Source organism: Heterodontus francisci, chromosome 28 (assembly GCF_036365525.1).
Source record: "Heterodontus francisci isolate sHetFra1 chromosome 28, sHetFra1.hap1, whole genome shotgun sequence".
NCBI classification, from domain to species: domain Eukaryota; kingdom Metazoa; phylum Chordata; class Chondrichthyes; order Heterodontiformes; family Heterodontidae; genus Heterodontus; species Heterodontus francisci.
The window spans coordinates 26,812,667-26,825,215 of record NC_090398.1 but is presented as its reverse complement, the minus strand read 5'-3'; the positions used below and the strand labels follow the sequence as shown (position 1 = coordinate 26,825,215).

Below are 12,549 nucleotides of genomic sequence, written 5' to 3'. Positions count from 1 at the left end.
GGCAAGGTACAGGCCATACCCAACCAGCCCGTGCATTCAAAACTCAAAACAAAGTGTCTCACATTAGATGTGATTCCGTGATTAGACACCATTTGCTAAATAATGCTCAGTGTGCTAAGAATTATGCTGACAACGAACTTAAGATTGGAAGTCGGATTTGCAGTGTGGCACATTTGCATGCACTGGATAAAAACGCATATCAATGCACAGGGGCCTATTCTTTACAGACATACACACATTGATCCTGTTTCAGCTAAACAAAATAAGCGACAGCCATTCACTGGTTCATCCATCAGGGCAATGTATTGACCAATCAGAGTCAAGCTGCCTGGTTTAAATTTCAATCAAAGCTTATCAGTTAACTGTCAGTCACCATAAACTGCTGCATTCTCCGTGGCAACACCTCTACCAATCAATCAGCACTGTCTTGCCAGACAGTGTAAAGTTACTTCTTTCCCTTGCATTGGTATTATTTTGAATTTTTTTTTATTCATTCATGGGATGTAGACGTCACTGGTCAGGCCAGCATTTATTGCACATCCCTAATTGCCCTTGAGAAGGTGGTGATGAGCTGCCTTCTTGAACCGCTACAGTCCATTTGGGGTAGGTACACCCACAGTGCTGTTAGGAAGGGAGTTCCAGGATTTTGAACCTGTTGTCCTGATGAGTAAAAGATGAAAAGCTTCAACAACATGTCTCTATTTTCAGCAATACTAAATGGAAATTATAATTCTGAAATTCATGAACATTTCAGTTTTTCAGTCTCACAATTTATTGAATCTACTGCCAAATCTTTACTTTAATGAAATGAAAAGGTAAATTTGCAATACTAGCCAGCCAATGATACAAAGGATAAAAGCAAAATACTGCGGATGCTGGAAATCTGAAATAAAAACAAGAAATGCTGGATTCACTCAGCAGGTCTGGCAGCACCTGTGGAAAGAGAAGCAGAGTTAACGTTTCGGGTCAGTGACCCTTCTTCGGAATTGACAAATATTAGAAAAGTCACAGGTTATAAGCAAGTGAGGTGGGGGTGGGGCAAGAGATAACAAAGGAGGTCTTGATTGGACCAGGCCACATAGCTGACCAAAAGGTCACGGAGCAAAGGCAAACAATATGTTAATGGTGTGTTGAAAGACAAAGCATTCGTGCAGATTAGTTGTTAGTACACTGAATATTGAACAGCAGCAAGTGTAAACCTGAAAAAAACAGTGGGTAAGCAAACTGAACAAACTAAGATGAAATGAAATAAATGCAAAAAAAAAGATTGTAAAAAAGTAAAAAAAAAGAAGAAAAATAACTAAAAATGAAAGTAAAATGGGGGGCTGTCATGCTCTGAAATTATTGAACTCAATGTTCAGTCCGGCAGGCTGTAGTGCGCCTAATCGGTAGATGAGATGCTGTTCCTCGAGCTTGCGTTGATGTTCACTGGAACACTGCAGCAATCCCAGGACAGAGGTGTGAGCATGAGAGCAGGGCGGAGTGTTGAAATGACAAGCAACCGGAAGCTCAGGGTCCTGCTTGCGGACTGAGCGGAGATGTTCCGCAAAGCGGTCACCCAGTCTGCGCTTGGTTTCCCCAATGTAGAGGAGACCACACTGTGAGCAGCGAATGCAGTATACTACATTGAAAGAAGTACAAGTAAATCGCTGCTTCACCTGAAAGGAGTATTTGGGGCCTGGGATAGTGAGGAGAGAGGAGATAAATAGGCAGGTATTGCACCTCCTGCGATTGAAGGGGAAGGTGCCATGGGATGGAGACGAGGTGGTGGGGTTAATGGAGGAGTGGACCAGGGTGTCGCGGAGGGAATGATCCCTTCGGAATGCTGACAGGGGAAGGGAGGGGAAGATGCAACTGGTAGTGGCATCACGCTGGAGGTGGCGGAAATGGCGGAGGATGTTCCTTTGGATATGGTGGCTGATGGAGTGATAAGTGAGGACAAGGGGAACCCTGTCACGGTTCTGGGAGGGAGGGGAAGTGGTGAGGGTAGAGGTGCGGGGAATGGGCCGGATACGGTTGAGGGCCCTGTCAACCACAGTGGGGGGAAATCCTCGGTTGAGGTAAAAGGAGGTCAAATCAGAAGCACCGTCATGGAAGGTAGCATCATCAGAGCAGATGCGTCGGACACCGAGAAACTGGGAGAATGGAATGGAGTCCTTACAGGAGGTAGGGTGTGAAGAAGTGTAGTCGAGGTAGCTGTGGGAGTCGGTGGGCTTATAATGGATATTAGTAGACAACCTATCCCCAGAGATGGAGACAGAGAAGTCGAGGAAGGGAAGGGAAGTGTCAGAGATGGACCATGTAAAGGTGAGAGAAGGGTGGAAATTGGAAGCAAAGTTGATAAAGTTTTCTAGTTCGGGGCGGGAGCAGGAAACGGCACCAATACAGTCATCAATGTACCGGACAAAGAGTTGGGGGAGGGGGCCTGAGTAGGACTGGAACAAAGAATGCTCGACATATCCCACAAAAAGACAGGCATAACTAGGACCCATGTGGGTACCCATAGCGACACCTTTTACTTGCAGGAAGTGTGTGGAGTTGAAGGAGAAGTTGTTCAATGTGAGAATAAGTTCAGCCAGGCGGAGGAGGGTGGTGGTGGATGGGGACTGGTTGGGCCTCTGTTCCAGGAAGAAGCGGAGAGCCCTCAAACCATCCTGGTGGGGGATGGAGGTGTAGAGAGATTGGACGTCCATCGTGAAGAGGAGGCGGTTGGGACCAGGAAACTGGAAATTGTCAAAATGACGTCGAGCGTCAGAAGAGTCACGGATGTAGGTGGGAAGAGACTGGACCAGCGGAGAAAAGATAGAGTCTAGATAGGAAGAAATAAGTTCAGTGGGGCAGGAGCAGGCTGACACAATGAGTCTGCCGGGACAGTCCCATTTGTGGATTTTGGGAAGGAGGTAGAAGTGGGCTGTCCAGGGTTGTGGGACTATGAGGTTGGAAGCTGCAGAGGGAAGATCTCCAGAGGAGATGAGGTCAGTGACAGTCCTTTGGACGGTGGCTTGATGTTCGGTGGTGGGGTCATGGTCCAGAGGGAGGTAGGAAGAAGTGTCCGTGAGTTGGCATTGAGCTTCTGCAAGGTAGAGGTCGGTACGCCATACGACAACAGCACCACCTCCAGGTTTTATGACTATGTCGGGGTTAGACCTGAGAGAACGGAGTGCCTCAAGCTCAGAGGGGGACAGGTTAGAGTGAGTGAGTGAGGGGGGCAGAGAAATTGAGATGACCAATGTCTCGCCGACAGTTTTCAATGAAGCGATCAAGAGCGAGTAAGAGGCCAGGGGGAGGGGTCCAAGTAGAGGGAGAATGCTGGAGGCAGGTGAATGGGTCTGCTGGTCGGGGGGAGGACTCCTGGTCAAAGAAGTGAGCCTGGAGGCAGAGGCGACGGAAGAACTTTGTAAAATGCCTGATACTGAGCTTAATACAGCTAGGATTCTATATCGCATTATTGGTAAATTAGAATCAGCTCCAAGAAACAGCTCATGATCTAAAGGAAAGGTAATTCCAAATAAATGCCATGTTAAATCAGATTGTTCACTTTGCCCTTCTCTATGAAGTTTGATCCCAATAAACTAACCACAATCTTCGTCCCTTGCGGACTCTGCCCGTTTATAGTTTGATAATAGAGGATTTATGGTGAACAATGAAACCAAATTCAGGATAAAGATTTGATTCCAGCTACCGAACATGGTTTCAGTGTGGGGTCTTCGGAACAGTTTGGGGGCAGTTTAGTGATTGTATATGCAAGTAATTTTAATGACTGGTTAAAGGATCAGGACAATCCAATCTGAATGAGATGATGTGCGATTCAGATTCAGCCCTGTGCCAGAGAATAGGGCGGGGGAGGATTGAACTGATCAGGCTGAAGGTTGTGTTTATGATTGCCTTGTACAACTGATCTTTACCCAGGGTGTGTTCATTACCTGCAGAACCCACAACACTGACTTACCCGGTGACTCTGGGGCTGGAATCAGGATAGTGACCAGACCAGCAATATGCTGAGAACAATCATTGTGCTTTACTGTAGAGAAATGGACACATCAATTTTTATGCAGTTTTCCCCAAATATTTTCCATCTGGGATTCAGATGGGTCTACTTCTGTAATTACTTAAATACTTCCACCATTATATTTAAATAACCACCTCCTTCCCTTCCTCGTCCCCATGTTAGTTTAGCTTATAGTTTAGTTTAGAGATACAGCACTGAAACAGGCCCTTCGGCACACCGAGTCTGTGCCGACCATCAACCACCCATTTATACTAATCCTACAATAATCCCATATTCCTACCACATCCTCACCTGTCCCTATATTTCCCGACCACCTCCCTATACTGGGGGCAATTTATAATGGCCAATTTACCTATCAACCTGCAAGTCTTTTGGTGGTGGGAGGAAACTGGAGTACCCGGAGAAAACCCACGCAGACACAGGGAGAACTTGCAAACTCCACACAGGCAGTACCCAGAATTGAACTCTGGTCGCTGGAGCTGTGAGGCTGAGGTGTTAACCACTGCACCACTGTGCTGCCCCACTCCCCTCCTCCATGATTACAGTTGATATTGCTAATGGCTTCCTCCCTTCAGGAACTGTCCTCCTCTGTTTCTCTTGTCATTACCCTCTCCTCAACAGAAACACCCTTGATCCCTCTGTCGTTATAAACTACCATCTTATCTCCAAACTCTCTTTCCTGTCAAGCTCATGAATGTGTTGTCACATCCACAATGCATGCCTATCTTTCCATGAATGCCATGTTTGAGTGACTGCCAATCAGGTTTCTGCCCAAACCACAGCACTGATGCAGGCCCTTATTAAAGTTACAAATGATATCCTATGTGACTGTGTTTGTTTGAAGTTCCTTCATGACCAGTCTGCAGATTTTGACATGGTGAACTCACCATCCTCCAGCAACACCTCTCCTCTGTTGTCTAACTGGGTGGGATTATCCTCTCCTGATTCCAATGCTCTCGGAACAATAGTCGCCAGATAATCATCTTCACTCACTGTCAAAGGTTTCTCTTAGAACATAAGAACTAGGAGCAGGAGTAGGCCGTCCGGCCCTTTGAACCTGCTCCACCATTCAATAAGATCATGGCTGATCTTTTCGTGGACTCAGATCCACTTACCCGCGCTCTCACCGTATCCCTTAATTCCTTTATTGTTCACAAAGATATCTACCTTAGCTTTAAAAACGTTTACTGAAGAAGCGTCAACTACTTCACTGGGCAAGGAATTCCATAGATTAACAACCCTCTGGGTGAAGAAGTTCCTTCTCAATTCAGTCCTAAATCTGCTCCCTCTAATCTTGAGGCTGTGCCCTCTTGTCCTAGCTTCACCTGTCAGTGGAAACATCCTCTCTACTTGTATCTTATCTATTCCCTTCATAATTTTATATGTTTCTATAAGATCCCCCCTCATTCTTCTGAACGCCAATGAATATAATCCCAATCTACTCAGTCTCTCCTCATAAGCCAACCCCCTCAACTCCGGAATCAACCGAGTGAACCTCCTCTGCACCCCCTCCAGTGCCAGTACATCCTTTCTCAAGTAAGGAGACCAAAACTGCACACAGTACTCCAGGTGCGGCCTCAGCAGTACCTTATACAGCTGCAACATAACCTCTCTGCTTTTAAACTCAATCCCTTTAGCAATGAAGGACTCTTCTCATTCCAGCCACAGATTTTTCACATGGCTTGTCCGACATCCAGTATTTGATGAGCATAAATTTACTTGAATTAAATAAATATTGGGGAGACCTAAACCATTGTCTTCGGCCATGATGTAAATTCTGTTCTCTAACCACTGGCAACATCCCTCTCCCCGACAACTGTCTGAGGCCGAGTCGAACTGTTTCCAACCTCGGTGTCCATTTTGACCCTGAATTGAGTTTCTGACCACACATACTCTGCATCACCATGACAGCTTATTTTCACCTCCTTAACATCGGCGACCTCTACTCCTGCTTTTGCTGATCAGCTGCTGAAACATTTATCCTTATCGTTGTTACCTCTCGACTCAAGTATTTCAGTGGTCTCCTGGTCAGAATCCCAGCTTGACCCTCCATAATCTTCAGCTCATCCAAAACTCTGCTGTCTGTATTTTAATGCACAGCTTGTCCCGTTCACCAATCAACCCTGCGCTCACTGACCGACATTGTCTCCCTGTCCAGCAAAGCTCTGATTTAAAATTTATCTTTATCATTCAGATCCCTCCCTGGTCTCATCCCTCTCTATCTCTGTAATCTCCTCCAACCCCACAATCCTCTGAGATGCCTGCATGCCTCAAATTATGTTACATTCCAGATTTTCACCATTGGGGCAGTGTCTTCAGCTGCCTCGGTCCTAAACTCTGGAATTACCTCCCTAAATCTTTCCTCCTCTCTACCTGTCCTGCCCGTGGATGCTCCTTACCACCTACATATTTTACCAAGACTTTGTGAGATTTAGTTTATTAATACTTCCTGTGAATTGGATTCTGATGAAAGATCATTGACCTGAAATACTCATTCTGCTGTTCTCTCCACAGATGCTGTCTGACCTGCTGAGAATTTCCAACATTTTCTGTTTTTGTTTATGTCACTGGAAATGCCTGGATTACCAGCAGGGAGGAACAGTGCGTGTGTGCAGGAAATCCCGGGTGTTCGAGGAAGCCAGACTGTGTTTGAGCCTGGCTGCTTTGCTAGCGATTATTTAAACAAAATAATAATCAGAAAATGTTGGAAAGACTCAGCAGGTCCTGCAGCATCTATGGAGAGTGAAACAGAGTTAACGTCTCAGTACTATGACCCTCGAGTTGTACTATGGGCGATCATGGTTGAACCTGCGCCGATGTTCTGTAAGCAGTCGCATCTCTCTCCGGGGCAGAAAGACCTGGACAACATTCAGGCTTGGGCTGGTAAGTGGAAAGTGAAGGCCTGCTCGGGTCTGCAAATGAAACCCGACCCGGCCCGAGTCCTTTCATTCTTTCCCATGCCCGACCCGACCACCGGAATGTTCAGTAAACCCAGCTTCTGTTTTTTACTTTTTAAGCTTGTCCAGATAAGCAACAAAAACTGTAAATGGACTTGAAAGGTTGTTTAAAAAGTACATTAATACTGGAGCCATGTACTGGAGGTAGTGAGCTGAAGATTGTTACCATAGAAGTTAGTGATTGTTTGGTCACTAGTTAAACAGAAACCCATGGAGTTGTGTCCAGACAGGTTGTCCCACACTGTACCAGTATCTGTATTGCTTAAAATAAACATAGCATTGCCCGAAGGCTCAGAAAATATCATTATACATGACCTAGACTCCTGCTTTACAGGTTGAAATACTTGCTGCAGGTTTATCCAGTGAGCAGCTGAGATGCAGAGACCAGGAAGGTCCTGAGTGATTAATTATAAAATATACATTCCTATATTAAAGAGGTGGTACTCTACTTTCGATGGAATCATTCACTGCAGAGCAGTGCGGAGTGTTTCCTGCCTTGACGTCCTGCCGTCACTGGATTGAGTCCAGGTCTCTGGATTACTAGTCCAGTAATCTTTGAAATGTATCTCCTTGATTCAATATTTTAATCCAGTAGGTCAGATTTTGCAAACAAAAATATTAACTGATTTACGACCGCTTCGTCACATGAATAAAGGAATTAAAATATATTCAAAATTATATATCAACTGTTAAGTACCAATGCCCAGATTTGTATATGAAAAATGCCTCTTAATTTCATAAATTATCCATAACCACTGAGGCCATATTAAACTAAAAACAGTGATTTATCAGGTCTGACAATTCATTAAATATATTCCAAATTCAAAGCCTAATTCGTTGTCTTTCCCCTATAAATCTCTTAATTTACTTCACAAGCCTCCTTTATTTTCTTTATTCAATACAATATGTTTTGAGGCAGGCACGAGAAGTCTTTCCAACACCTAACGAGATGCAGTCGATTCATTTGAAAACTGTGCAATTAAAGAAAAGGGCCAAGTTCCTATTAATGCAGATTGAAGCTGTTAAACTGCTTTTGTCACCAAGAATACAAAGCACGAAGGGAAACCAAGAGATAAACTAAACACAAAAAATTTAAATTTGTGTCAATGAAAAATAGAACTCATTAAAAACATCTTATTACATAACAGTGCAGCAACTGATTACATTGTAAATATTTCATTATGATTAAAACGGCAAAGACTTTAAACACCCCTAGAATCAGGAAAAGGCAAGAAAGGGCGAACCGGATAATTATGAGCCTGGGGCTGAGTTCTGCTACAGTGTAGGTAAGAACCGTTTATTGATTAGTACACAGTAAGTTGAAATACCAAGCAGAGTAGGAAGCACACTTCAAAAGATCTGCGGTTTCTAGTGTTTCACAAACAATTGTTACGCAAGGCTCTGATAGTGTTAGTGTGTGTCCGACCTGGTGCGACCTGACCCAAGCCCAAATGCCAGACCCGAAAGAACGACCCAACCCGACCCCGACACGTCATCAGGTCCTGTCTGGTTTGGGTCGGGTAGCCATGCTCTAGTGGCAAGTAACATTGACGCCACACAAGTGCCAGGCAAAGAGCATCTCCAGGAAGAGAGAAACTAACCATCTCCCCTTGGCATTTAATGACATTACCATTGCTGCATCCCCCACCGGGATAAACATATGAAATAAGAGCAGGAGTAGGTCACTCGGCCCTTCTAACCTGCCCTGCCCTTCAATAAGCTCATTGCTGATCTGATTGTAACCTCAACTCCACATTCCTGTCTACCCCCGATAACCTTTCACTTCCTTGCTGAGCAAGAATCTATCTACCTCTGTCTTAAAAATATTCAAAGACACAGCTTTCACTACCTTTTGGGGAAGAGAATTCCAAAGATTCACAACCCTCTCCTCATCTCTGTCTTAAATGGGCGACCTCTTATGTCTAAACAGTAGCCCTTAGTTCCAGATTCTTCCATAAGAGGAAACTTCCTCCTACATCCACACTGTCAGAATCTTATATATTTCAATTAAGTCACCCTTTACTCTTCTAAACTCCAGTCCAGCCTGTCCAACCTTTCCTCATAGGACAACCCACCCATTCCAGGTATTAGTCCAGTAAATCTTCTGTGAAATGCTTCCACTGCATTTCCATCCTTCCTTAAATAAGCAGACCAATACTGTACACAGTACTCCAGATATGGTCTCCACAATATCCTGTATAACTGAAGCATAACCTCCCTACTTTTGTATTCAATTCCCCTCGCAATAAATGATAACATTCCATTCGCTTTCCTAATTACATGCTGTACCTGCGTACTAAACTCATGCACTCGGACACCCAGATCCCTCTGCATCTCAGAGTTCTGCAATCTCTCACCATCTAGATAATATGCTTTTTTTTACAATTCATCCTGCCAAAATGGACAATTTCACATTTTTCCACATTATACTCCATTTATCAGATCTTTAGCCAGTCACATAACCTATCTATATCCCTTTGTCGCCTCCTTATGTTCTCTTCACAACTTATTTTCCTACCTATCTTTATGTCATCAGCAAACTTGATAACCATACCTTCAGTCCCTTCATCCAAGTCATTTATATAAATTGCAAAAGTGGAGGCCCCAGCACTGATCCTATGGCACACCACTCATTACAAATGACCAATTTATGCCTATTCTCTGTTTCCTGTTAGCAAGCCAATCTTCTTTCAATGCCAATAATAACCTTAACATGTCATTACCCCCCTACACTGTGAGCTTTCATTTTCCACAATAACCTTTGATGTGGCATCTTATTAAATGCCTTCTGGAAATTTAAGTACAATACATCCACCGGTTCCCCTTTATCCACAGCACATGTTACTTCTTCAAAGAACTCCAATAAATTGGTTAAATATGATTTCCCTTTCACAAAACCATGTTGACTCTGCCTGATTACCTTGAATGTTTCTAAATGCCCTGCTATAAAATTTTTAATAGTAGTTTCAAACATTTTGTCTATGACCGGTGTTAATCTAAGCTGAGTGCAGCTCCCAACAACACCCAAGAAGCTCGACACCATACAGGACAAAGCAACCTGATTCATCAGCACCCCATCCAACACCTTAAGCATTCACTCCCTCCACCATTGGCACACAATAGAGGCAGTGTGTACCATCTACAAGATGCAGTGGAGCAACTTGCCAAGGCTCCTTTGACAGTACCTTCCAGACCCATTACCTCTACCACCTACAAGGCCAAGGGCAGCAGATGCATGAGAACACCACCATCTGCAAGCGTCCCTCCAAGTCACACACCATAGTGACCTGGAACTCTATTGCCATTTATTCACTGTCGCTGGGTCAACATCCTGGAACTCCCTGCCTCACAGCACTGTGGGTGTACTTACACCGCATGGACTTCAGTGGTTTATGAAGGCAGCTCACCACCACCTTCTCGAGCAATTAGGGATGTGAAATAAATGTTGGCCATGACCGCGATGACCACATCCCATGAAAGAATAAAATAAAAGCAACATAACGCAGTGCTGGTCGAAGGTGTGAGCGGGGCTATGGGCTCCGTGTTTTCGGATTGATTGGAAGAGCTGTCAATCTGATTGTAGGCAATAGGAGGAGCGGACTAACTGAGGGTCATTAATTGATGCAGAGATCTGACTCAGTAGTGGCAGTGAGCATGCTCCACCTCGGCCACCAATTGTGCACGGCTTCAGTTAAATATCTGTTTATGTAAATGAAATGCCCCGGAATTTATCTCCAAATACTTCATCATGGATCAGTAAAGAAGGTTTCTTTAGATGAAATTGGTCAGTAACTTATTGATCTATACTGACCCCATTTATATAAACATCCAAAGATTGAAAGGATTCTATCTTCATCAATAATTTATTACACTATTGAATCTTCAAACTCCAATTCCCCAATCACATCTATTGTATCTCGAGAGTGATCCTGATAAATCCTCAAACTCCAATTCCCCAATCACATCTATTGTATCTCGAGAGTGATCCCGATAAATCCTCAAACTCCAATTCCCCAATCACATCTATTGTATCTCGAGAGTGATCCTGATAAATCCTCAAACTCCAATTCCCCCATCACATCTATTGTATCTCGAGAGTGATCCTGATAAATCCTCAATCTCCAATTCCCCAATCACATCTATTGTATCTCAAGAGTGATCCCGATAAATCCTCAAACTCCAATTCCCCAATCACATCTGTTGTATCTCGAGAGTGATCCCGATAAATCCTCAATCTCCAATTCCCCAATCACATCTATTGTATCTCGAGAGTGATCCCGATAAATCCTCAAACTCCAATTCCCCAATCACATCTATTGTATCTCGAGAGTGATTCTGATAAATCCTCAAACTCCAATTCCCCAATCACATCTATTGTATCTCGAGAGTGATTCTGATAAATCCTCAAACTCCAATTCCCCAATCACATCTATTGTATCTCAAGAGTGATCCCGATAAATCCTCAAACTCCAATTCCCCAATCACATCTATTGTATCTCGAGAGTGATCCTGATAAATCCTCAAACTCCAATTCCCCAATCACATCTATTGTATCTCGAGAGTGATTCTGATAAATCCTCAAACTCCAATTCCCCAATCACATCTATTGTATCTCAAGAGTGATCCCGATAAATCCTCAAACTCCAATTCCCCAATCACATCTATTGTATCTCAAGAGTGATCCCGATAAATCCTCAAACTCCAATTCCCCAATCACATCTATTGTATCTCGAGAGTGATCCTGATAAATCCTCAAACTCCAATTCCCCAATCACATCTATTGTATCTCAAGAGTGATCCCGATAAATCCTCAAACTCCAATTCCCCAATCACATCTATTGTATCTCGAGAGTGATCCCGATAAATCCTCAAACTCCAATTCCCCAATCACATCTATTGTATCTCAAGAGTGATCCCGATAAATCCTCAAACTCCAATTCCCCAATCACATCTATTGTATCTCGAGAGTGATCCTGATAAATCCTCAAACTCCAATTCCCCAATCACATCTATTGTACCTCGAGAGTGATCCCGATAAATCCTCAAACTCCAATTCCCCAATCACATCTATTGTATCTCGAGAGTGATCCTGATAAATCCTCAAACTCCAATTCCCCAATCGATCTATTGTATCTCGAGAGTGATCCTGATAAATCCTCAAACTCCAATTCCCCAATCACATCTATTGTATCTCGAGAGTGATCCTGATAAATCCTCAAACTCCAATTCCCCAATCACATCTATTGTATCTCGAGAGTGATCCTGATAAATTCTCAAACTCCAATTCCCCAATCACATCTATTGTATCTCGAGAGTGATCCTGATAAATCCTCAAACTCCAATTCCCCAATCACATCTATTGTATCTCGAGAGTGATCCTGATAAATCCTCAAACTCCAATTCCCCAATCACATCTATTGTATCTCGAGAGTGATCCCGATAAATCTTCAAACTCCAATTCCCCAATCACATCTATTGTATCTCGAGAGTGATCCCGATAAATCCTCAAACTCCAATTCCCCAATCACATCTATTGTATCTCGAGAGTGATCCCGATAAATCCTCAAACTCCAATTCCCCAAT

The 12,549-nt window shown here is 43.7% G+C and overlaps 1 protein-coding gene across 3 annotated transcripts in view; it reads left to right on the top strand.

Annotated features, from left to right (window-relative positions):
- LOC137385154 (NACHT, LRR and PYD domains-containing protein 3-like) overlaps positions 1–12,549 on the top strand; it is a 48,100-nt gene that overhangs the window by 2,955 nt on the left and 32,596 nt on the right. The window contains exon 1 of one of the 3 annotated variants that reach the window (XM_068060097.1): positions 6,872–6,892. The exons of the other annotated variants lie outside the window; for them this stretch is intronic. The gene's annotated coding sequence lies outside the window, so the exon portion shown is untranslated. Of the gene's footprint in view, positions 1–6,871; positions 6,893–12,549 lie in introns of those variants that run through there. 3 annotated transcript variants of the gene reach the window in all.